General features: G+C 42.0%; 1 protein-coding gene across 18 annotated transcripts in view; it reads left to right on the top strand.

Moving 5' to 3' along the window:
- Positions 1–15,979: 15,979 nt before the first annotated feature.
- The window catches only part of ZNF438 (zinc finger protein 438), a 169,232-nt gene continuing 161,189 nt past the window's right edge, over positions 15,980–24,022 (top strand). For 8 of the 18 annotated variants that reach the window (XM_057542883.1, XM_057542877.1, XM_057542885.1 and 5 more), the window contains exon 1: positions 16,025–16,123. The gene's annotated coding sequence lies outside the window, so the exon portion shown is untranslated. Of the gene's footprint in view, positions 15,997–16,024; positions 16,124–16,148; positions 16,260–19,766; positions 19,856–24,022 lie in introns of those variants that run through there. The other 10 variants (XM_057542876.1, XM_057542864.1, XM_057542878.1 and 7 more) reach the window with 5 other exon arrangements.

The raw sequence follows: 24,022 nt of genomic DNA, 5'->3' as shown, positions 1-24,022 counted from the left end.
CTCTTCATAGAGTTTTAAAATTCTCCAACATTTTGTTAATAGCAATAATTACTTTTGTATATTTTTGAGTTACGCATTATGTTTTGTGATGTAGATTATATCAAAATTATTCCTTTTTCCAGAAGATTAAAGACAAATTAGTAAAAGATATGCATCAGGGATTCTTAATGTATGAAACCATTTTCAACAAAATGTTTTTTATTTAAGTCAAAATTGGATTTCCATGGTTTAGGGCTTCAGGGCTACTAAGCCATTGCTCCCACAGATTTAAGACTTGAACTAGACATCAAAGGTTATCGTGCGGCCCCTTCAAGGCATTAGCTAAAGTTTTGGTAACTGTTTTCTGTGGTTTAGTTTTGCTTGACTCCTTCCCTTCAAAGCAGCTGTTGCTATGTCACTGAGATTAAGGACAAGATGTGTTATTATTTATTTGTATGTTTTTTTCAATTGTATTTTAAGGACCTTCTGTGTGCACAGGAAAATACTGGCAGACGGGTAAGTAAAGATGTTACCTTCTACCACCAAGGATTGTGCAACATAAGGACCCACATGCAGACCCACATTTTATATAGAAATAACACTGTGGGACAAACTTTTTTTTGCAATCTCAAAGCAATAGGAAAAAAAAAAAACCTATCATAAGGAGAGGAGCAGAGCGCTGAATTGGTACCCTGAGGATTTTTTCCTTATTTGTTTCTGCTATTGTTGTTTTAATTCTAGGTTCTGATTTTATGTAGTTTGGGGGGTAATGACTGGCCATTTATGATCACGATTACAAAGGATCTTTTTCTCACAGCCTTTCGTCATGTTTGGAAGCAGTAATATAAACCATGGTAATAGAAATTATTTTACTATTATTTATTTTTTCACCTTCCCTAATACCCTAAAGTTTATAACTCTAATTTTCATGAGTAGGAATGACAGATATATGTGTGTGTATATATATATATATATATATATATATATATATATATATACACACACACACATATATCCTTTTTACTGAAACACAGTAGTTTTATAAAGCTTGGGCTGGATTTATTTGAAAAAATACTCTATTTTAATTCATTATGTAGCCTTTTTAATAAAGTCTAACTTTATTAAAGTGAACTAAAATTCATTTTATCAGTTCAATTCACTTATCTCAGCCTATGTGGTTTCTGTGTGTGTGTGTGTGTGTGTGTGTGTGTGTGTGTGTGTATCATCTACCTGATGGTGGCAAAAATGCCACACAGTTTCGAAAACTACAAATATAAAGAGCTATTTTGATGATCATCTAATTTTAGAAGCAAATTATGGCATAGAACTGCAGTTTAATTATATTAAGTATAGTCTCCATTACTATCCTATATTTTTATCTCAGTTTTCACTTTACCTCTGAACATAGATTCCTCTTTTCATAGGTTTTCCTGAATTATGATTTAAAGACAAGGAAATAAGAAATGCACGTAGTTTATAGCGTGTTAAGTGACAGACACGCGGATCTATTTCAGGAAATTAAAATGGCAACCTGGGGGAATTTGTTTTTCTATAAATTAGGTTTATTAAGAAATACAAATTTTCTCATTCACATCAATTACATGATATTTAGAAACACTAGAAAGTTGGTAGTTTAAAACTTCACACAACTGACTGAAAGAAGAGGTTTGTTCAAAGTTTTTCACCAACTCTCTGGAATGCCAGTCATAGGATAAAGCATAAGACATACTATCTATTTTTTTCTGGTGTTAGCACCCCTTTTATTGGGTGGCTTAAGAACTGTTCAGTTTTCTGTACAGTTTTTGATTGCTTTTTAATGTTTTTTTTTGTTTATTTCATTCTTTTTAAAATGTTGATACTATTTTCACAGAAAAAAAAAAACATAGACCAAAATAAGAAAATTATGTTGAGCAAATGTTAATGGAAATTGACTTAGGTTTTAAAACTGAAAGGCACACTTTTGAGCTGTGAAGTTCTGAGTTTTGTTTTATTTTCATCAAAAATTCTCAGATTTTATGAGAGCAACTGAAGTCAGGAGACCATCCTGAAGGAAAAATTGGGGGAAAAGGTGAAAATAGAATATTTCAGTTGCACAGCAACATCTTTGCTGTTTTGAAAATATATCTTTGCAGGTGTGTTTCCGATCTAACTTTCTTGCTCAAGGAAGAATGTTTATCATTTTCTGAATTTACCAGCAATTGGTGTGCACTGAGGGCTCATTTATTTCTTACAAAATGTCGCTAACTCACTCCTGTCCTCTTAAATTTAAAACAGCTGCTAGCCACTGGCAGGATTTAAATCTTAACAGAGACAGAATTCCAGACTCTCTGGATGCCTGTATTACACTCTTGTTAATAACGATCTCTGTCCGTCAAGGTGACGACAGGACAATGTGGGGCTATACATGTTTTCTCTGTCCATATGTAAAAAGCTAAAGCTTTCATTTTGTTGACAAAAACCCCATGATTTCATTAAATAACCCCTCTGATTATTGGTGTCATTTGATGAAGCACTATAATTTAGTTTTGCTTGAAGCTCCCTAACTTCCAAAGTCGTTTCCTTTCTAGGCAGTTATATTTTTAATATTATCTGGGAGTTAGAGTAGCTTATTTACTGGAAGTAGCAGAGGGATCCAAACTCAACTTTAAAAGGTGAGGCAAATTTGGGAAAAGAAACATATTCTTTAGTTTTCAATTGTTTAGAATTTTATTTTCAGATTCCACTTTCACAATGTAGAATTTATAATCTCAACATTTCCTTGTAAAGAAGACAATAATTTCAACTTTTCCAATGACTGCCTCACTGTTTAAAATAAGAATTTTGACATAAGCTTTAAATACTGGGATTTTCAGTCAAAGATACAATACTGTTTACCTTACCAAAAAGAAATCATTTTGTTTTTCTTAGGTTTTCTTGCAGAACGACTGTTCAATTTCTATAAAGATAGATTCATCTGTTTTGAACGAGGCTAAAGATTATTTTCATGCATAAGATAAATCACTGAAAGAGACAGTAAAGCATTCAAAATGTACCTTATGTTCTACCAGAGCAAAATCCAAATCACTCTTCTCCACAGTGAATTCATGGTTTCCTGCAAGATAAGATCTCATCCTGTTAAGGACTTCATCTTGGAAGAAAAGAGAACATCTCTCAAGGGAACTCCAGTATCATAATTCATAAAATCAAATATATCAAAAAACACAGCTCTAATTTTAAAATAGTCATCCACGTCTCTGGAACCTAGAGCCTAAACACTCGATGTTAAATTGTAGTATTTTATAATAACATAAATCTGTAAAAGAGAACAAATAATTGTTTAATTATTTAAAAGTTTTCATTCTCATGAATAAAATTTAAATGCTCAGCAATCCTTAATTAATACATTTGGAATCCCTTCCTTAGTGATGAGAATTAACTTTGCAATTTAATTTGCCGCTTTACCATGTGAAAAAGAAAGATAAAAAATAAACCTCTTGGGAATGCGAAGAAAATTTCCAGTCTCTCACCAGCCAATCCAGTCTTTAATCAGCACTTTCTCTCTCTCTCTGTCGACATTATTGGCATTTTCACTCCCATTCCTCCCCCAGTTCTGGTTTACAGACATAACTAACTGTACAGATCTGAGGTTTGGATTTCATTTCACCTTGAAGTGTTTGCCTAGATTTGTTTTACTGGTCAACATGGTAGTCCAGGATGCAGAAAAGATTTTAAACAAATTATAGACTCTGCTAAAGAAGATACATGATATTCTAGGTATAAGATATCAGGAACGAAGTACAGCAAAAATTTCCAAATGTGTAGTACTTTTTTTTATAGTGCCCGGCTTATCTTTGTATTTATTATTCATCCATTCACCAAAAATGTATTGAAAATCTATAACCCACTGAAGATGGCACATGGAACCAGAATTCAGTCTTTGCCTAGAGGAACTCACAATTTAGTAGGAGGGTCAGATAGGTAAACAAATAAGTTTCAAGGTTAGATGGTAAATTCTCAGATCAAGGGTTGCATGGTACTGTGGTGACACAATGAGAAGACTTCCCAGAGGAGCTGACATTCCATCCAAGGCAGAACAGAAGGATAAGCAGAAGGTGGGAAATTTATCCCTGGCAGAGAGAAGACCACATAAAAAAGAAGTGGGTCTGGGGAGTTTGGGGATACAGATATATGTTATCTGAAGGACAGAGTCAATGGCGACAGAGGAAGCCAAGGACAGAGAGAGGGATTGGAGCCAGCCTATGAAAGCCTTTGTAGGCCAAATTCAGGAGTGAATACTTTAGTCTGTAGGCAAAGGATTTTAAGCAGAGAAATAACATAATCAGCTTTAAGATGATCAAAAGTAGATCTCCCTAAGATATAGTCACTGAAACCCTGAGATTTGCATGCAGCATTCAGATGAGGAATAATTCTGGGAACAGTACCTGTAAGAGAGTGAAGGGAAGGAGGGATGGGAAGAGGGGATATGGGTGGCCATGCAGATGCATCAGAGGCTGCAGCTGATCCCATGGTGGGATTGGGAGCTGAAACGGCCGTTCAGAGTTGCCCCATCTTGAGTTGTCCCACCAGGTGGCCAGACCTTCTTACTTGCCCTGAGAAGTCATTGGATGGGAGCTATCCCCAGGGAGGAGATGAGGCTTGGGCCAGACTGATTCCCATAGGTGAGAGCAATTCCTGGTGAGGGACACAGCTGGAAGCCATCCCCAAACCACACATCCTGCAGCTGGAGTGAGAGACTCCATCCTAAAGAGGGAGCTGAGTGATGGGTCACGGAACCCACTACAGAAGTTTTATGGGTTTTTTTTTTTTTTTTTTAGTTTTATTGAAATATAGTTGATATAAGATGTTGTGTTAGTTTCAGTTGTACAACAAAGTGATTCAGATATACATATATATATATATACACACATATATTATATATTCAGATATATAATATATATAATAAAACTTTTAAAGATTCTTTTCCATTATATGTTATTACAAGATAATGAGTAGAATTCCCTGTGCAATACAGTAGGTCCTTGTTGGTTATCTGTTTTATATATAGTAGTGTATATATGTTAATCCCAAACTCCTGACTTTTGTTGTTGTTGTTGTTATTTTTTTAGCCCAACCCTGACTGTAGGGGAAGAATAGTCATCAGTGAGAAAGATTGGCTAGAAGGAGATCAGATTGGACTTCGTGAAAAAGATGATGTTGTGATGATGCCAAAGATACCACGGTAACTCAGTAGGGGAAAGATAGTCTTTGCACAAACAGTGCTGGAACAGTTGGGTGTCTACATGGAAAAAGAAGAACTTCACCTCTTGCCTCACCCTATACAAAAATTTCACTCAAAATGGATCATAGTTCTACATGCGAAAGCTAAAACTATAAAACTTCCAGAAGAAATCAAAAGAGAAAAATCTCTGTGACCTTGGGTGAGTCCAAGCTTCCTTAAATCAAACACTAGAACATAAACAATAGAAGGGCTGAAATTTGGACAATGCCATTTGGGGATGAGAATGGAAAGGAACCAGAACACTTGTACATTAATGATGAGAATGTAAAATTGTACAGCCACTTTGCAAATCAATTTGGCAGTTTCTTATAAAGTTTAGGATATACTCACCATGAAATCCAGCCCCATTACAAGGTATTTATCCAAGATAAATGAAAACGTAAGAGTTGTGCTCCAAAGTTTATAGCTGTCTAATCGGTAATGAACAGGAACTGGAAACAACTCAAATGTCTGTCAACAGGTGAACAGACAAATAAATTGTGATCTATCCATGAAAATGTATACTGTGGAGGAATACAAAATGTTTGAACCACTGTTACAACAATATGGATGAATCTCAAAGACATTGTGTTAAATAAAAATGCCAGACACAAAAGAATATGTTATTCTATTTACATGAATCTATTTCTATAAAGGCAAAGGAACCACTGGTACCAGGGGCCAAGCTGGGGAGGGGACGGGGGGACTGACCACAATGTGGTACAAGGGAACCTTCTGGGTGATAGAGATATTCTATAATATACATCATAATTGTGTGGTGGGCATATGGCTATATGTATATAGGTTAAAACTCATTGAGTTGTACACTTATTATTTCTCAATTTTATTCTGAGTATGTAACCTCTAAAAAATAAGCATAAAAATAAATGAGCCACACTTAAATGGCCACGAGCCATTTTCTTCAGTTCTTATTTCTTAGAAAAGTTCTTTTGTATAACCATCAGTATTCATTCATTAAATGAGGACTGACCATGTAACAGGCTCTGTGCTTTTAAATAAACGGCCCAAATTTATTTAAAGAGAGGGACAGGGCTTCCCTGGTGGCGCAGTGGTTGAGAATCTGCCTGCTAATGCAGGGAACGCGGGTTCGAGCCCTGGTCTGGGAAGATCCCACATGCCGCGGAGCAACTGGGCCCGTGAATCACAACTGCTGAGCCTGCGCGTCTGGAGCCTGTGCCCCGCAACGGGAGGGGCCGCGACAGTGAGAGGCCCGCGCACCGCGATGAAGAGGGGCCCCCGCTCGCCGCAACTAGAGAAAGCCCTCGCACAGAAACGAAGACCCAACACAGCTATAAATAAATAAATAAATAAATAAAGTAGCTATTAAAGAGAGGGACATCTAGGAATGAGCTAACTGTAGTTTTAATGCTTTAGCTACTAGTGAATTGATCACCAAGTCCATATTAAGAAACTGGTTGACTTTACTTGACAAGAATAATATAATATTTTAAATTTGAAAAGAGGCTTAAAAGTAATATATTAAAGAAAAATTCAAAGCAACTTAGTATAAAGTGGGCATCTCTTTTCCTGGATTTGTGTGTGTGTGTGTGTGTGTATAAGTAAAAATGTAATGTGCTCACTTAATTGGATCGATATGGCAGGAATGAAAATTTTAAAGTGAAAAAAACAATTTTTGCTTTTATAAATAAGAAGATAGTGATAACAAGGCAGATGTCTAGATAAGAAAATATTTTTCTCAACTGTAAGAGTCAGAAAACACAAACATTTCTCTGTGTGAGGGTGTCACTATGTCTGGGGCTTTTTAGGTATCTTCCTAAATTCCTGCTGGCATTACTCTGTCTCTGCTTTGTACCCAATCTAAAGGGTCGTTTTGTAGTTACAATCAGATCGTAAGTAGAGCATGAGAACTTGTATATGACAATAAAGAATTATTCAAATATAAGGTATTTTCCTGTACATATATCAGCTTTTGTCACATCCATAACTTAGTGCCATGATACTCAAGTCACAAGACTATCACATTTGTTTAATTTTTCTGAATTAAATCCAGTGTGACTTAGCTTCCACCCTAGAGAGGCAGAAAATGCTTCTATCTATCTATCTATCATCTATCTCTCTATCATCTATGTATCTATCATCTATCTATCTATGTATGTATCTATTTATGTATCTATCAATCATCTATTATCTATCATCTATGTATCTATCTATCAATCATCTATCTATCATGTATCACCAAGTATCTATCATCTATCTATGTATCTATTTATGTATCTATCAATCATCTATTATCTATCTCTCTATCTATCTCTCTATGTCTATCATCTATCATCTATCTATGTATCTATCAATCATCTATCAATCATCTATTATCTATCTCTCTATCTCTCTATGTCTATCTATCATCTATCATCTATCTATGTATCTATCAATCATCTATCAATCATCTATCTATCATCTATCTATCTATCTATGTATCTTTTGTATCTATATATCTATCTATCAATCATCTATCTGTCTATCTATGTATCTATGTATCTATCTATCAACTATCTATCTATATCTATCTGTTTATCTATGTATGTATCTATCTATGTATCTACTTTCCTGGTTCCTATTCCCTCCCTTGGGTTGTACACAAACTGCAAAACAATGGAGGAAGAGCCTCTCAGTGCCCGTGGCTGCCACTCCTGGTCATCCCTGCCCGTGGGTCTGTGTAGTCCATTCACAGATAAAAAGCCTCATGCCTCTGGATCAAGTTTGACCCCAGGACTATCTGTCCAGAATCCTAACGTCTAGCTTCCCTGAGCACACTTACTCCTTGGGGCCCTGTGTACAGGTGAGCCACTGACGGCACCTACAACTGGTGTGGATCCCCTCCCCCTCCCCTCCCCTCCCGCCTGCCAACTGTCAGTCCCTCTTTCACCTTTGCAACTGTTCTCCAAGTATGGATCCTTGGACCAGCAGCATCACGTGAGTATTGCTTTACATTTTACAGTTTACACAGCTCTCACTGTGTAGTCAGGATGGAGAACCACTATTCTGGATCAATGATGAGAACAGAAAGGTTGAGAATGTACATAACTTGAATGCATTTTATTTTATTTATTTTTTTAACATCTTTATTGGAGTATAATTGCTTTACAATGTTGTGTTAGTTTCTGCTGTGTAACAAAGTGAACCAGCTATATGTATACATACATCCCCATATCCCCTCCCTCTTGTGTCTCCCTCCCACCCTCCCTATCCCACCCCTCTAGGTGGTCACAAAGCACCGAGCTGATCTCCCTGTGCTATGCGGCTGCTTCCCACTAGCTAGCTATTTTACCTTTGGTAGTGTATATATGTCCATGCCACTCTCTCACTTGATCCCAGCTTACCCTTCCCCCTCCCCGTGTCCTCAAGTCCATTCTCTACATCTGCATCTTTAATCCTGTCCTGCCCCTAGGTTCTTCAGAACCATTTTTTTTAGATTCCATATATATGCATTAGCATACAGTATTTGTTTTTCTCTTTCTGACTTACTTCACTCTGTATGACAGACTCTAGGTCCATCCACCTCACTACAAATAACTCAATTTCGTTTCTTTTAATGGCTTAGTAATATTCCATTGTATAAATGTGCCACATCTTCTTTATCCATTCATCTGTCGATGGACACTTAGGTTGCTTCCATGTCCTGGCAACACTATTTAGTGTTGCAATGAATATTGTGGTACATGACTCTTTTTGAATTATGGTTTTCTTAGGGTATATGTCCAGTAGTGGGATTGCTGGGTCATATGGTAGTTCTATTTTTAGCTTTTTAAGGAATCTCCATACTGTTCTCCATAGTGGCTGTATCACTTTACATTCCCACCAACAGTGCAAGAGGGCTCCCTTTTCTCCACACCCTCTTCAGCATTTATTGTTTGTAGATTTTTTGATGATGGCCATCATGAACACATTTTAAAGTATTTAAATGAATGAAGTTTTTTATAAGGAAGTTTAAAGTGAACTGAGACGTTACCAGTCTAGTCTCTTAATTAGCTGAGAAAAGCTTCTTGAGAAAAGTGGGGTTTAAGGAGTACAAGCTACAGAATATTCTGGATCTTCTTCCTGTAAACTGGGGGGTTCTTGGAGTTCGGCTGCCATCTTGGTTGGAGAGGTGACTTTGAGAATATAGATCAAGCATTGACTGAGCAACAAGATGGAAAGAGCCTGAATCCCTGGCACCACTGTAGGTGAACTTGTCCTGGACCACGTATATCCAGACATTTTTACACATCGAGAAATAAGCTTCAAATTTGTTTAAGCCTGTTATCTCGGGGGTTTTCTGTCACTTGCATCCAAACCTTATCTTGACTAACGTCAACAGCAGTACCTAAAGTATAACTAGACAAGAGAATCTCCCCCAAATAACAGACTTATTAAATACCCACATTCTATACAGCCTCAGAGCTCACTTTAAAGTATAATTTAAAGGTGACTGAGTCTACCATTTGTGGTATAGAACAAAACGGGAACGTGATATTTAACAAGATAATTAACTTTCCTTCTCCCACGTTGTTACCTGAGCACAGAGGCCAAGGGAAGGAGAGAAACTTCTGTGACTCTCTGCTGGGTAAGCCTGTGTGTTCTGTGAATGCAATCTGCACAACACGCACATAGGCCCGGCCATACTGTGCATCCAACCTTCTATTTTGCACTTCAAGGTTTCTTAAGTATTTTTCTTTTTCGTTTAAATACCAAAAAGCAATATCTTATTGGAAAAATCTCTAATGCACAAAAAGTTTATTCTCTAGAAGACAGACATAAAAACAGTGAAAAATCTATCTATAGGGCAAAATGTAACTATTGAAAATCATTAATTCACTTAGAGCATTAGTGGATTTCTGAGCAAAGATGTTTATTTTGCAGGTTTTATGATCCTTCTTAAGCGAGAGTCTTAAATGATCCAGCCCTTCAGTTTCAAGATCCATCATAAACTCAAGTGTCACGTGGGTAGGTTAAATAGCCCCCAGTTGGGGTTATGGGAAAACTGGGAACATCTGTGTCTCTGAACTGGGCAGCTTCACTCCAACGATGAATGCCCTGGGTGAAGAGGGGGGCTAACATCATCAGAGCCTCTGATTTTTTGGAAGAAGCCAAAATACTTGCTTTTTAAATGTTATCTTCTGATATTCAATTCAAGAATTTAAAAACACAACGTGGACCAAATCGTACACCTCCATGAGCTGAGCACCATCTCTAGCTTAAAGTCCAGGTGCAACTGGATCTGACCTTGCAAAATCAGATTTTAAAATTTAACTTTAATTTGGCCTCATTATATTGCTTTAATTGATTACAAACTGCCTGAACCCAACATAAAGGGTAAACAATAAAGGACGCTTTGTCAAGTAGAGAAGAGACACGCCAAATTAATTACCAAGGGGAACCATCACATACCTTTAGAGCCAAACAGAACTTAACTGGGATAAAACTCAGAGAAGTTGTGACTTTGTTTTCCCAGAACAACAGGGCTTTGAGGATAATCAAGAGTTTGGGTGATGACAGGGATGACTTTTGCCTCCTAGGTTGCACCCACCTGTCACCTGTCAGGGAGATGACATACCCTCCTCAACTGAATTCAAGAAATTTGCTCAATGCCTTTTACATTCCAGGAACTGTGTTAGGTGCTAAGGACACAAAGTTGAGTGAATCAATCTCCGTCTTCAAAGAATTCATAGCTTAGTGGGGAGAAAGACGTATAAACATTTATAAAGCAATATACTGTGTGCTATTAAATCAAAGATGCTATCAATGATGAGATATATCATTATTTTTTTGTAAAACTAAGAAAAATTAATTAAATTATGTTATCCTTTCCATTTTAAGATGCATTCTGATTTGAGAGACATTTAAATGTCATGTGCTATAGAAGTTTCATTAAGGAGCAGAGAGAAGAGATGGTTTGACCACCTGGGCAAAGCAGTGAGCTCCAGGGAAGTATTTAAGGCTGAAATTGGGAGTCAGACAACTTTAAGCTACGTGACGTAGGGCAAGTCACTTATCACTTTTTCTCTCATCTGTAAAAGACGTAAAAATAGTAGCTACTCTGAAGAGTTATTGTGAAGATTAAATAAAGATTTCACATAGAGTGCTGATCAATGATTTAGATCTAAGTGCTCAAAAAAGTTGGCTATTTTTAGCAGAGGCAGTTAATGATAGGACTTGAAGAAAGACTAGGTCTTTTCCAAGAGATAAGGGAGAAAATAGATCCCGCGGAGGAAGAACAGAATACACAAAGACTTCAAGCCTGTTTCTGGAACATTCTGCTTGACTGCGGTGCTGTGGTAGGTGAGGTTTCTTCCTTGAGGAATTCTGGATCTTTCTGACACCTTCTTCTTTCTCCTGCGTCTTCTTCCCCTGCCCTCGAATCCCAACACACCCACAAGGTAGCTTGGTTCTTCCAGCTTTTCACTCAAAAGCACGCCCCTGGCCCTTTACTCAGTCATGGACTTGGCCTCTCAGAGCCACACCACTAGTGACTTGCTTTCCTTTTCCCTCCTCATTCCCCACCCCACTCTTGCCGTTGGGAGAAGCCTTTGTCCAACATCCTTTGTCTGAAAGGATTCACTGCTGTTCCCTAGTGCCTGTCAATTTCTTTCCAGGGACTTCATGCAAATAAGGGTGCAGGTGGCCTGCCCTGATTTCCCAAAGTTCCCTGAGGGCTAACACCCTATTAGGACATTCACTCTGAACAACATTCAGTGATCCTAATCCCCTCTGAAGCTTGGAGGAGTTACTGGATTTCTCCAAATAACTGGCCACAGAAGTATCCAGGCAAGCTGACCCTGTTCAGGGTTTTGCGATATTATGCTGCACCATCCTTCAGTTTTTCCTCCTAAAGGATTTTTCTTCTCGGTATTATTTCTATTAACACAGTGCCCCCTTTTTAGAAAGCAACTAGTATCTTAAGAAACCAGCCAGTGTGTGGATTTGAGGTCATGTATCCATCCATTCATTCCTCCACACATCTTTAGTGAGCACCTGCTCAGGGTAGGGTCCTCAGGTACCAGTAAACCTTTGAGGTTGAACAAGACCAATATTACCCCTACTCTCACAGAGCATACAGTCCAGCAGAGGAGGAGGTGAAAATCATTTCCAAGGCCCAGAGCAAAGGCAGTTTAGGGAAAGCTTCTCGGAGGAAGCTTCTGCAAAGGAGAGACCACAAGGATGGGGAGAATTAGCTAAGTAAAGGGATGGGAGAAGAGAGGTGATAAAATGAGATATGAAATAGAACTTTGCAAACCGTGTCACAGCAGCTGTAAGATTGTGGGCTTATGAACGTACATCCCTCTGCAGCCCCCCAATCTCTGTCCCCAGTCTTCCTTCCACCAAGCTACCCATCTCTGCTCCTTTCTCATGACAACCTCTCTTTTTTTGGGTGTAACTCTTGTTTTGTGGATGTTTATCATGTTGTCATTATTACAGTCTTGGTTTTTGTCCTGGAGACAAGAGCCCTTCTGGATGTAGAAGTGACCTGGTTATTGTGTTGATTACCTCGACCAGATCCTGGAGCTGGGAGGGATGCAAGGGGGTTGGAATGGGATTTGGTTTGTCTTGATCTTGATTCTAAATGATGAAATATGCATAGAAGTCAGGCAAGTGGTGGTTATAATAGTGTTTTTGAAACTTTTTGAATTGAGATCCATGGTAAGAAATACATTAACATAGCAACTCAGAAAACACACACATTACTGAAACAGTAGTTTACTGAAGCTTGTGTTTTGGGAAAAATTACCCTTATTGCATGGGATGCAATTTGATACTTGATAGTTTGGATTCTGATTAGTGTTTTTCAGGGTGGTAATCCATTAATGGGTCACAAAATCAATTTAGTAGGTCATGATGAGCACCTCAAAAATTGAAATAGAAGTATCCATGCGGAGACAGGCCAGGAAATAGTGAAGAAGATACCCCTACACTGTGGTCAGTCTTTAGGAGCTAGAATTTACAGATCTTGCACTTTCCAAGTCCCTGTTTCTTGCCTTGTTACTTGAAACTCAATACAGATCAGTGGTTATGGCTGCAGATTCTAGAGTATCTTGACTCTGTTACTCAGAGGCTGTGAGACGTGTGACACTTGGTCTCCTGCACTCTGCTTGCCCCGTGTGTAAATGGGAGATAATAACAGCACTTTTCTCATCCAGTTGCAAGGATTAAATGAATTAATGCAGTGTCTGGTGCATATAAACACTCGACAAATATTAGCCATTATATTTCAACCTTTTATTTTCCCCTAGTGTTAAGGTTCAGCTTTTCGCAGTTTGCCAATAGGACAAAAGGAAGAGTTATGAAGTAGAGGGCCCTGGAACCCAGCTTGCTAGGGGCAGCAGATACCAAAGTGAAACAACCACCAGGGGAGACTGAAACCCCAAGGGCCAGCGTGAAGGAAGGTCCTTAGTCCTTCCAGGGCTAACCCTTGAATGTCCAGGGTTTTGTTTTGTTTTTGTTTTTTCCTTAAAGAAAGCAGTTCCCCTAACAGTTCCTCTAATATCAACATACGTTTGACCCCAGCTCCTGGCTACTTATCTAGATGAGATTCCAGTCTGTTACAGAAACTTGACAGTATCTGATCATGTATTTCCCCCAAATTTCTACTTGATATTCCCTGAGGTTCCTCTCCTTGTTTGGGTACGCTTTCTGCCTGTCAATCTTCTGTTGGCCACATTCCTTCTTTCCTGCATCTAGCAAGACAGGAGGTTTTGGTTCTTGTTTTGTTTTGTTTGAAAATCTTGGGGTATCAAGAGAAAAAAATTGCTAAATAATAAGATGAGAAGAAAGGAATGTCTTCTGTCATACCATCTTACAGAGGCAAAAGTATTTTGTATTGAAGAACTTTTAATGCATTTGGTGTATACGTCTTAACCATTTCCATTCCATACAAGGACAGATGACATATACGATGTGTGGGACGCTCCCATAGGAGTATCTAGAATCTCCTTAAAAATGAATTCCAATTTTGGGGATTTTATAAGCATGTAAATAATGAAATTACCAATTTAAAAGTTTCTTAAAATTGTTGTTTTGGGCTTCCCTGGTGGTGCAGTGGTTGAGAGTCTGCCTGCCAATGCGGGGGACACGGGTTCGAGCCCTGGTCTGGGAAGATCCCACATGCCGTGGAGCGACTAGGCCCGTGAGCCACAATTACTGAGCCTGCGCGTCTGGAGCCTGTGCTCCGAAACAAGAGAGGCCGCGACAGTGAGAGGCCCGCGCACCGCGATGAAGAGTGGCCCCCGCTTGCCACAACTAGAGAAAGCCCTCGCACAGAAACGAAGACCCAACACAGCCATAAATAAATAAATAAGTTTAAAAAAAAAAAAATTGTTGTTTTGCAAGGAAAATATATTGTCATTTGTTCAACATGCAGAACTTTTAAAAATTGCTAATTTTTCTATAACTCTGATCCACAGAACAAAAAACTTATTTTTGTTAAAATTATCTACAAACTTTAAAAATTTCTTACATCATTTGATAATGATCGTTAAAACCTTATGATATATTAAGATAAAATGTACGAATAATATCCAAATCAGAAACTTCTCTAAACTTTAATTACGTGGATTTTTCCTGAATAATACGTTTATTTTTAACCAGCCCAGATATCAGGCGTTAAAGGCTAACATTCCCCCGCATCACTCTTTCCTATAAAAATACTACAGTATTTTCAATGAGAGTGTAAACAAACAATTGTTTCAGGTTTTATTTACACTGGAGCTGCCGCGCAAAATTCCCTGCTTCATCTAGCTATTTGTCCTGATTCCAAGTAAGTTTTTAAAAGTGATCCTTTCTCTCTTCAGTACTTCCGCCTTAGCGTCTATTTCCAAGGCCTGTTTTTCCCATTCTTTATTTTTCCCCAAGGCATATTTGTCTGAGCCACTTTTAAGCATGAAGTTTTTTTTTCTGCCTATAAGAGTAATAATATAAGAATCCTACAAGTTAGAAATAAATGTTTAGTATATTGCTGTCGGCTCTTCGAGCCTTCCTTTTTGCTTCCACTGAGCCATCTTCGATCCAGCACTCGTCATTTGTAAGAACACAGGAAAGAGCCTAAAAAGGGGCAGAGACCCGTGGGATGGGCGCAGGAAGGTGTCGTCACGCGAGGAGGAGGAGGTGGCGGAAAGTTTACAAGAGCGAAGAAGCGAACATCCTTGTTTGTTTGTACAGATCATCGCCTGCTAAGCTTAATAGAGGAGAACTCTAGTCTGCAAGTCGCCTCACTGAGCCAAAGTGGGAAACCCAGTAGGAAGGGGAGAGGCTAAAAACTCAAGTAAAAAGCTAGAGGAGCCGCCGGGACAGGGTGGGGTCGCCGAGCGCTCGCCTAGCCTCGAGCGGGAGCCGGAAGGGCGGGGCCCAGGGGGCGGGGCCGAGCCGGAGCAAGTCCGGTTGGGGCGGAGCCTGGGGCGGGGCATAACCGGAGTGGGCGGGGCCGAGTCAGGGCCTATCCAGTTGGGGCGGAGTCTTGAGGGGCCGGGGCAGGAGCAAGGGCCGGTGGGAGCGGTGACCCCTCCCGGCCGAAGGGCCCGTGGCACCTGGTGAAGAGCAAATGGCTGTTTCCTCACGTGGAGGACTTTTAAGGAACACGTGAGGGAGGGAAGGCAATGTGTGTGGAAAATCTACCTCACAACCCTGGCGTCCTGTTCCAGCCCCCGGGCGAGAGCCCACTTGCTATGTTCCCGGGGTCTTTGCAGCCACGCGGGCTGTCTGCGCCTGCGCCCGCGCCCAGGGCTCCGCGGCGGGGCGGGGCCGCTGAGGTAGGGCGTGTCTCCCGCCGGCGCGCTGGGGGCGGGGCCCCGGGCGGCGGCGACCCGCAGCCTGACCTTCCCGGGCGCTTGGTCCCGTGACGTCACCTCGCCGTGACGCGCACGCGGTAGGAAAACTGTAAGTTTCTGAGGATTCCTGCCGTTCCCCGGGCCTGCGGGGCTCTCCCGGCTGCTCGCACCCCCGGAGTCGGTGGTGGCCGTGGGTTCTGCTCTTGGGGCGGTCCGGGGAGCCGCTGAACGTGGTGACGGGACAGGTGCCCGCCCGGGCCGGGAGCGCGCCCTCCGCGGCGGGAGGGACGGGCGTGCGAGCAGGCGAGGCCGCGCCCCGGCAGCACCGCAGCGTCTCCCCTGGGGCCGTGATTGAGGCCGGGGAAGGGGGAGTCCGGTGGGAGAGGCCCCTTTCTTTCTTCCTTCCCCGATGGGGGGACTGGGTTCCCCTCTGCACATACTGAGTCAGGGGTGCAGGTGCAGGGTTCCTGCGGAGACCCCCCGCCCCGGGCTTCCTCTGGGGTCCCGCGAGCGACCAGGTGGCTGAGGCGGAGCCGCTTGCAGGGATGACCACTTGCTGCCTCAGTGTCCTTTCCGCGTACACTGGAGGCGAAGCGGCCTCCGGCCTCTCTCCGAGGCAGCCCCAGGGCCGGGCGCGTCGTGAGAGCACGCGAGGTGACACTAGCATGTGACCGCGCCAGGAGAAAGCGTACAAAGGCAGTGGGCTACTCTGCGAACGTGGGGACCCGCAGCCCTCTGACAGAGGTCTCGTGGGCCGGGGTCCTTGCCGCGGGTCTGCCTCCCGCCTTCCTCCGCCCACTCTGATCCTAGACCGCCCTCGAGCCCGAGGGCCGATCTGAACATGGTGGACGGGGGCCAAGAAGTCGCTGGAAGCGTCACCGCAGCGCTCTGGGCGGTTATGAGGCCCCGCCGTGCGGGTTTGCAGAGAGAACTCTGAGCGCCCCGGAGGAGTCGCGGGGTGCTGCCGTGTCCCTTTGGAACGCCCCGCCGTCGTAGCTGCCTGCCCGCCCGGGCTTGGTGCGCCGCCCACGCGTTAGTGCGGTGCCGATCTCGTTCTCAGATTCAGGGCAAGTGCTTGTCAGGAACTTCGAAGGGCAGAGGACAGGGCACCCCCGGCGCATTTATTCAGGAGGCTGAGAGATCAGCTCCAGGGCCTAGTACTCTTCCATCCTAGTGTGAAGGGCCTTAGACTCGGAACGTAGGGGTTCGAACCTTTGTTCTGCTCGTTACTAGCTTTTGCGTCCAAAGATGTGTCACCCAAACTTGGAACTTGCGCCTTCTCCCTAAAATGGGAGGTGATGGTATGCGTACCGTTGCTCTGCCGAGAATCAGATGTGGTCATGAAGGTGAAAACGAGAGGCTGGCCCAGTACGGTGTCGTGATTAAGAAATTCACAACGGTTCTCTAACCTGGGGAAGAGGTGCGTTGTGCTTTCAGAGTCAGGGCCTGAGTCGGAAGCGGAACTAGAGCAGCAAATGAGACGACGTCTCCAACCTCGTGCAGCTCACGTTCCGGCGGGGCCTCGGGCAGCACAGAGCAAGTACGTGATGTCATTTCAGACGGTGGTGAAGCAACGGAAGACAAGGACAAGAGTGGGAGAGCAGGCAGGTCGTTTCAGGGGGTCTGTCTGGGGACACCTCTCAAAGGGGGCGGTAGTTGAATGGACTGACGTGAGAGGAAGGGCCTGAGCTAAGAGCCTGCCAGGCAGGAATAATCGTAGCAGTAAACCTTGCCTGGAGCTTACTGCGTGTGAGGCCCTCGTCTCAACGCTCAGTGAAGTTTGTACGGCCTTCTCAGGTCTGTATTACCATCTCCATTTTTATCGATGGGGACCCTGACACACGGAGGGGTTAAGAATTTGCTCAGGGTGGCGCAGCTGAAACGTGACAGGGACAGCATCTGAGTTTGGGCAGCGCGACTTCGGAGTCCGGACTTCGAAGGGCAGTACCGCTACTGCCTTGCGGCGGGAGTGACCCCGGCGCAGTGCGTTGAGGGGAAGCGAGGCTGGGGTGGCCAGGGCGTGGCAGGGAGACAGTGTTCAGAGCAGAGCGAGGAGGGGGAAGGTGGTGGCCGGTGGCGTCGGAGGGCCCTTGTCGGCGTGGGGCAGTGAAGATGCTCCTCCAAGTGTGACGGAAAACCCCGGGGAGGTTTGCATCACGGGAAGAGCGTCTGACTTTGGTGCTCTTGGACGGAGAGTTAGCCGGAGGGTCGTGGAGCGGGGAGTACTGAGAGTGGGGAGGTGGGCGAGTCTTGCTGCACCCTGGGGAGAGGCGGTGGGCACCTCCACTAGGGAGGTATTGGCGAGGTGATGGTATGGGGTCAAAGTCGTGGAAAGCTTCTGAAGCCAGAAGTGCTGGTGCGGACTTGCTCGTTGGAGGGTGGGGAAAGGAAGAAGTGATGACTTCTCAGGTTTTAGGCTGGAACAGCTGGATGGATAGTGGTGTGTTTCCCGAGACGAGAGAAAGGGGTTTGGGAAGAAAACCGTGCATTCTGTTTTGGACAAGTTTTAGATGCCCGACAGATATAGGAACAGCAGTACCGGCGCTAGGAATAACAGTAAGCACCGTGTAAGCGTGAAGCGTGTGCTCGATGGGGTTTTAGGCGTGTTTACGCATGTTAATCCATTTAATCCTTATATCACAGCTGTGTGTGCCAGGAGCCGTCAGAGCCCCCCCCTTTACGCGGGAGAAGACAGAGGCACAGAGAGGTTCACAGTGACCCGCCTGCTGGCACCCAGCTGGGCAGTGATGGAGCTGGGCTTCAAACCCCACGCCGTCTGCCTTCCAAGCCCATGCAGTTTATCCCTGTAACGCCCTGCAAGTCGACGTGTTGAGTGGGCCCTTGGATGTATGGATGTGGAACTCAGGGGAATGGTCAGAGCTGAAGACACACGTTTGTATTTCTTAAGAGAAAGCCGTCTTTGGTTCCTCATTAAGCCTTGATTGGCGAGGGGAGAGAGGAACCCAGGCGGTTGGCGCTGTGCTCACTGGCCTTTCATTACTTGATTGCGTTCAGGCAGCCGGCGTCCAATATTCCCCCTCCGTGAGGTTCAGAGGGTGAGGTCCGTATCTCTTCTGCTTCTCTGTCTCTAGTCCCGAATCTGGTGCTTGCCATGCAGTAGATGTTAGGGATGAATTTACATGCAGGACGCTGGCTGAGGTTTGGGGGGTTCAGAGAGGAATAAAACATAGCTCTCTTTCTGGAGGAGTAGGGAGTGAGGAAGGAGCCGTGGGGATAAAAACTATAGAGTGGACGAAACGCACGCTGATGAGTTCATCCTGGCCTCCTTGCCGCCCCTGCTCTGCCCCGCACGCTTGAGGGTGGGGCGGGGAGGGGTCAGAGGAGCAAAAGAAGGCCTGAGCGGTCGCGGGATGGATTTGAGGTTCCCCAAGAGTCCTTTTCAAGAAAAGAATGACTCAGAGCCTTGCCTCGTTTACTATATTTACATTAGTTTTATTTGGCAACCGTATAATTTTTCCCAAGTGGAATACAGTTTGATATTTGAATATCATGGTGGAGTGATGAGTTTTTCCAGTTGTGTTACATCAGTGTTGACAGGGCCCACTGGTGAAATAAGGGAGTTGCCTTAAAATGTTGCAGCTTGCATAATAGAGGGCGATGGAGGGGTTGTGTGAAGTGTTTAGGCAGGTTTCCGCCCGGTTAAGTGAATCAGGCCAAAGTTCCACACATCGGAATGAGTTTGAGTTTCTCTGCTGATCATCCCTTTAACACTGAGCTATATTTCTTGCCAGAGAAGGAGGATCTGGTGATATTTGTCATGAGTGGAATTATGTGGAACAATGTGGAAACACAGGAACTTGAACCATACACACAAAAATAGGTATGTTATTTCTGTGGATCTCTTTCAGGGCATACTATAACCTCCATACATTTATCACAATTTTATTACTTCCTAATGTGAGTATTTCACACCTGAACCATTACAGATTATATATTGATAAATTTATACCATTGTAGATTTCATGATTACTTTCAGAGCTTTTGCCCTACAACAGATACAATTATATTTTGTTTAGTTTTTGTAGCTTTAGGTGGGACAGTTGATCTGAATAACCAAGTCCACCAGAACTCTAAAACAGGAACCCTCCACAAGTATAAAAGTGGAGATGTGCTGTCTCATTTTGCAGTTCACAAAATCTTAAATCTGCTATTGTAGCGTCCCTAAATTTAATGGAGTTGAAGTGATTATCATTATTTTTTTAACCACAATTGCAGTTAGCTTCCTTAAGAACATTAGATATGGTATAAAGTAGAATTGCATCTTAAGTGGCGTATTGATGGCTCAGGCTTTGTCACTTTTTAAGTTCAGGCTCTGGGAGAGCAGGTTGACAATTATTTAATTGTGTCAGGTAGCTCCCAGCAGAGAGGGAGTGATGGTCAGCCATCCTATTTGAAGACAACAGAAGCCACTCTTTCTAACACTGACCAGGTGAAATATAGCATCCTAGATAACTTATCCAAATTGCGTTTAAAATTTATATTTACCTAGGCAAATTTAAAAACTACCATGTTAAGAGTGCCAATGTAAGTACTGATATTATGGAAATTGTTTCTTGTAGAAAACCATGTGCCTAGCCCAGTGATGGAATGTAGTAGGCATTAAATGTAATTCTTAAAATTCTACTTCGTATGGTTTCTTTTATTTTTGCACATTACCTTCAACATATATATTATATATTTACAGTAATAGCTGAATACTAATTTGTGTACTTTTACTTAATATTTTAAATGTTTGAATATGTTTAATTTTAATAATTTAAATAGATATGTAACACTTAATTTTGATTAATTTCATATTTGGTTGCTTAGAAATTAGAACGTCGAGGCTTGATTTTTTTTTTTTTTTTTTCACGTAAACACTAACGAATAAGAATTAGTAAGTCTGGGTGGAGACTAAGCTTTAGTGACAGGTTAACCAAATTGTCACCCCAAAAGAGCTCCCAAGAAAAGAATTCTTAGGATGAAGCAAAAACAGCATGTTGATGGAAGAGATAATTGAACCGTAACTCCCTACCGTACCTGTAGTTCTTTTTACGATGTTACTGTCCTCCAGACAGCATTCTTTTCTTGAGTTCTTATATTGCAAAACTGTTAGTTTTTCAGACTGCATTGTTAGCCACCAGTCTATAGGGAGAGAGAGAGAGATGTGAGATAAATACGACTGGAAGGTGGTACTATGGCTGTAGCTCAGTGGATCTCAACTGGGGAGGATCTTGTCCCCTCCCCAACTCACCCTGGGGACATCTGGCAATGCCTGGAGACATCTTTGGGTGTCACAGCTGCGTGGGAGGGGTGCTGCTCCGCGCATCCAGCTGGTGGCGGCCAAGGATGCGCCTAAATACCCTACAGTGCACAGAGCAACCCCGACGTTGAAACACGATCTGGTTCAAGTGTCAACACTGCTGCTGTTGAGAAACCCTGCAATGTATAGCTTTCTTCTTTTCCTTTTTTTCCCTGATGCTTTAGACATTGAAGGGGTAGTTTTAAGTGGCAGACACCCGGCTCGAACAAAAGATTGTGTTGAACTGCTTTTAGTTCATTGGAGAGCTGAGCCAATTTGGTGCGTTTATTGCGTGGAAAAGAATTCTTGTAGCTAATGGCCTAGTGGTTGCCAACGTGTCTACTGTGTTGGGTATGTTCTTAGGCGTGAAATTTTTTTCTTAGTAAAGTTAATTTAATTGGGGTATTATATAATCCTGGGTTGTAACAAGTTTGTTAGTATGAATCCTCTTCATTTTTGTAGGTGTGGAATTAATTATCTCCCAGTTACATGGGTTTCTGTATATTTGAAAAATCCTTTTCACATTAATCTTCATATGTGATTGTCATAAATACCCCATGAAATGTGTAGGGTATGCATTACCCCACTGTTTGACAGATGAGGAAACAGACTTAGATCAAATGACTTGTCATGTGTATTATAGCAAGTTAGTGACAAAAGTAAATCTAGGACTCAGAGGTCCGGATGCTTAGGACACTGTTAAAGTTACTAGTTGTCATTATCTCTTTTAATCTTTCTGACAGTCCTGTGAAATAATCCCTATTTTATAGACGAGGAAACAGGTTCAGAGATATTAAGTAACTTATTCAAGGTCACCAAGCTCATAATGTAGTTTTGACTGTTTCCCCTGAGCTATGCTGCCTCTCCATGGATTCTTCTCTAGAAATGAATTCGACAGTTTCTGGATAAATTCACCTAATCTATGCCTAACCTGACTAAGCAGGCCTCTTGGCACTGTAGGTGAGGGAACGTTCTCGTCTACCCTCTTTGGGTCTCTAGCTGGGCCTGAGAATTAATCTGACATAAAACAGATTAACAGGAGAAAAACATGCACATTTTATTAAACTTTTACATATGCATGGGAGCCTTCACAAGAGAATGGAGACCTGAAGAAGTGACCAGAGCAGGAAGCTTTTGCACATTTTAGACAAACGATAACTTTGTGAAGAGTTGACAAGACAAAGGGGTGTGGGCCAGGGGTGGTGAGTGGTGAGGAGGCAACAGCAAGATAAGGGTTACTGAAATAAGGTTTGTTTGTACAGATTTCTCAGCCCCCAGTTCCCCGCCTCTGCTGATAAGAATGTCTTCCTCCTTGTACAGGGAAAGTACCTTTCACGTGGGAGTTTTATCTCTTGCTTTCAGGAGGGACAAAGGAGACTCAGAGTGTCTTTCTTTCACCCGCTATTTAAGTGCCTTTAATTCAAAATAACCAATATGCCAAAATGGCAGATCTTGCGGTGACATTCTGGTTTCCTTTAACGCCTAGTCAAATGTTCATGTTAACTTGAATCAATTGGTAATTCATTGTTTGTAATCCTACTCTGACTGGACTTGAGTGGAAAGTTCATGGAGCTTTGATAAACTATAAGGTAGCACTACTTGCCATTTAGAATTTATTTTTTGAGACCACTAAGTCCAAAAGGCGTCCAAAACATGGCCCTCAGCCGTATCTGAGTGTACTTGGGTCAGGCAACCCTCTCGCATGATTCACTTTTCCAGTCTGATAGAGGGATTTATATTTGGGATAGGACTCCCATTCATTCTAATTTTCTAATTAGAACCTATATTACTCTCTTCAGCCATCTTTTATGTCAAATTGAGACAGTTTTTCTTACTTTTTCTCCGTGCTGACCTAAACCTCAAACTGACTTGACTTTAGCAACAAACAAAATAACATAATGGTTGGGTTTTATTTGCCTTTCTGAAACATTTAGAGTTCATCTTACTCTAAATGAGTACATACATCATTTTTGTGAGGTGGTAGGAGCTGGTGATGGTCACTTTATTTTCTAGACTGAAAAATTTAAGAAGAGATGATCAGTTTACCCAAGTAAACCAGTTTCAAAGATAGGATTTAGAATTTAGGTTTTCAGATCTTAAAAAACCAAGCCACACTGTCATTTCTATTAGATCAGAAAGAGTATCTACTTAAATATTTGCCCAGTTATCATATTCTTTGAAGACTATTTGATGATACTCAATTTTTGATACAAGTTTCAGTAATTGGAAATTTTAGTGTTTCATATGATACATCCATCGGCTGGGTTTGGACCATTAATAGTGTGAGGTGTGGGTCTGGGATTGAGAGGAGAAGGAAAGGGACCCCTTTGTTAGTGCAGTTGTGTATTGGGCTAGAAGGATTATACTTAGACTTAAAAGGCAAAGACTCTCAACTTTCCATAAAATTGAATTATTATAACAGAAATATTTTTCTTACCTTCATGAAGAAAAATGCTAATAACCAAGTAACCATAATATTTATTGTATTACTGAAGGAAGAGACCACCACTCAAGTGTAGCTAAATCAAAGCTGAATTTCATACTTGCTGAGCAAGGGAGAATTATGCTTGCAGAATATAGTCCTCAAAACAGGCAGAGATGTACTTAGGTAGGATTTTGAGGAAGCATGGAGTTTTAGGATTTTTTTTTTTTCAAAAGTGAGACAATTTAAGGATTGGTTGACTTTAAACTTGGAGTTTAGGGACT

Source organism: Balaenoptera acutorostrata, chromosome 3, assembly GCF_949987535.1.
Source record: "Balaenoptera acutorostrata chromosome 3, mBalAcu1.1, whole genome shotgun sequence".
In the NCBI taxonomy this organism is placed as follows: Eukaryota; Metazoa; Chordata; class Mammalia; order Artiodactyla; family Balaenopteridae; genus Balaenoptera; species Balaenoptera acutorostrata.
The sequence above is the reverse complement of the archived record's forward strand: the minus strand, read 5'-3'. Positions and strand labels throughout refer to the sequence as shown.